Genomic DNA, 2,975 nt, shown 5'->3' with positions numbered 1-2,975 from the left:
AACATGCTCTTGGTCTTATGTACCATCCTACAAAATACCAACAAGAACACCAAAACTCGTGGCATGGATTAGAATAAGGGGTTAGCGGTCAGCCATTTGGAGATTTGTTGTTCCTGTGAGGTTAAACATATTCTCTAATTGACAGAGTTCTAACATGATGTCCGTCTTGTTCATTCTCATCATTTTTTTGGATTTTCTTATTTATGATATGCGAAATAGAAAATATGCATGCATGGTATTTTTAATTTTTATGCCACCACAGTGAATATTCCCAAGGGTATTTACACCATAGATTTATTCACATGGGGCTTAGGATTTATAATGCAATGATGAAATGCAGTCATGAAACTTCTTATCTTTCTTTTATAAATGCAATGATAATATAGAAAAGTAAATATGCTAAAGTAAAAAATAATTCATGCAATGCTGAAAAATAAATATGGATAATTACCGATATTAGCTCCTGGCGAGGGTTTAGATTTTTATGTCCTCTGGATAGGAATTTTCTCCTATCTTGCTCATTCTTTGGGTGCATCTATCGGTCCCAGAGATGGAGACCTTGATGGTAGCACCTCTAGTGATGGTGATTCAGATGATGTCACCTTTTCTTTCCACACCTGTTTGGTCTGTGGGATGGACTTTGGTGGAGTAGGATCATCTTTCACGGGCTCTTTAGGTTCTTCATCTTCTTCCCATTCATTCATTGGGGGTTGATTCCTTTGGCATTGGGATGATCATCGTATCCTCCTAGAGTGGTTCTTCTTCAACTGCACATAAGTGGTATAACTATTGAAATAACAGCGTACCTTTTCCCTAGGGAATTGGAAGTGGACTTGTCTAGATCCAACGTAGATGATCGTGCTAGTGGTATTGAGGAATGGTCTTCCTAGGATGATGGTTGTATCATCTTCTCCTTCTCCCATGTCTAGAACCATGAAGTCAGTAGGGGCATAATGATCATGTATTCTTACCATGATATCTTTAGCTATCCCCTCCAAAAATTAGATTGATTGGTCCACCATCTGCAATTGCATATATGTAGGGAATAAAGGTTCATCACCAAATAAATATTCATACATTAGCTTGGACATTATGTTGACACCAGACCTAATGTCACAAAAGGTCTTGTGGAAGATTCTTTGTCCAATGGTACATTTGATTGTTGGTACACTAGGATCATCCTTCTTGGCAAGGAATGGTGAAGCGAGGAGGTGGTCGTACTCTGATCGGAGTGTATTGATCATGTTGACTGATTCTTCTGGTGACTACCTGACCTTGTTCTTCCTCCTTCTCTGGTTGTTCTTCTTCTTGGTCACTATTGTCTCTTTGGGTAGGTACGACATTTGTGGATGTGTGGGAGTTTGCAAGATGCGGTTCTTGAAAGAAAACTTCTCCTTTTTATCCTTGATTGTGAAATATATCTTGGCACTATCCATGTAGATGATGGGCTTTTATGGTGCTTAGGAAGGATTGGCCCAGGATGATGGGTGCCCTTTCATCTCAACCTATATCCAAAACTAGAAAATCTACGGGAACATACGATTGTCCCACTCGTATGATGGCATCTTCAAGAACTCCCTTGGGGTAGCAGAGTGACTGATCTATAAGCCGCAAACACATATTTGTGTACAACAAAGAATCTCCTAAAATCTTCTCATAAATTACCTTAGGCATGATGTTGACACTCACTCCGAAGTCATAGATAACTTCTTGGAAAATGTGAGGTCTAATGGCGATAGGGATGATAGGTCTCCCCAGGTCACCCTTGTTGTCGGGTAGGGAATAATCTATCCACCTTCCCATTGATGGATCCATGTAGTAGTAACCTGCATTGTGAATATCGACAAGATTTGTAGTTTCAAGATCTTCCGACTGCCCTAAAATCTTACCTTTGTCGGATGGAGGAACAACAGCCACCAGCTGAGCTATTTGTGATTCTATTATTTTATTAAAGATATGTTGTTTTTAATGGCAGAAGAAAAGCTATCCATTCTATTATTTATGTTCTCTAGAATTTTATCATTGGTAGCTACCTTTCTAGATAAGCCCTCCATAAGTTTGGATTGGCCAGCGATTAATTCTCTCAAGGGTGGTTGATTGAAATTGTTAAAATTGTTACCTTGAGGGTTACCTTGGTAATTACCTTGGTAGTTCAGCCTCTGTTGCTAGTTCCATTCTTGATTCTATTGAGGACGAAAGTAGTTGTTATTGACAAAGTTTACATCCTCATGGGTTTTAGGACAGTTGTTCCCTGAATGCCCAATGTTGCCACATTCTTCACAAGTCATGCGGGAATCATGAATGTTCATGACTTCTTGCTTCTCATTGGCTCAATCGTCAAGCTTCTTCATCAGTAGGTCCATCTTAGTAGACATCATGTCCACCTCTTTGAGTTGACGCATACCTCCACCTCTCTTATGGGTCTGAAGACGTTCATCATTCCAACCTTGGTTGGAAGCCATCTTCTCCATGAGAGCTATTACAGCTAGGATTGTGAGTGATAGGAAAGCATCCATAGTCTCACGAGTACTATTGGTCAACCCATGGTAGAAAATTCTACATGAGTAGCCAATTCTCCATCCTATGATGAGGACATTTTGTAATGTAATCTTGAAAATGTTTCAATGCCTTAGGGACAGATTCATCATGTTGTTGTGGAAAATTTGAAATTCTCCCACGTAGGGCATTGGTCTTGCCCATGGGAAAGAACTTGGCTAGGAAGGTAGTGGAGCAGTTATCCCATGTAGTATTTCTATCCTTGTTGCCGTAGAACCATTGCTCTGCCTTCCCTAGGAGTGAGAATGGGAAGAGGCAAAGTAGTATGGCATCTTGGGTTACTCCTTTGATGGTGAAAGTGCTATAGAACTCTAGGAAGTGTTGGAGATGTGCACTCGCATCTTCATGTGCCTTTCCACAAAACTGGCTTGCTTGCACCATGTTCATGAGAGCTGGCTTGAGCTCAAATCCATTGTCTC

General features: G+C 40.3%; 1 non-coding gene across 1 annotated transcript; it reads left to right on the top strand.

The window, feature by feature from the left end:
- The first annotated feature begins 2,578 nt into the window (after window positions 1-2,578).
- LOC136461973 (small nucleolar RNA R71) lies at window positions 2,579-2,685 on the top strand. Its single transcript, XR_010760506.1, has one exon. It is a non-coding gene; the product is annotated as a small nucleolar RNA R71 (small nucleolar RNA).
- Window positions 2,686-2,975: the final 290 nt, after the last annotated feature.

Source organism: Miscanthus floridulus, chromosome 6 (genome assembly GCF_019320115.1).
Source record: "Miscanthus floridulus cultivar M001 chromosome 6, ASM1932011v1, whole genome shotgun sequence".
Classification (NCBI taxonomy): Eukaryota; Viridiplantae; Streptophyta; class Magnoliopsida; order Poales; family Poaceae; genus Miscanthus; species Miscanthus floridulus.
This window is presented reverse-complemented; position numbering and strand designations above follow the sequence as displayed.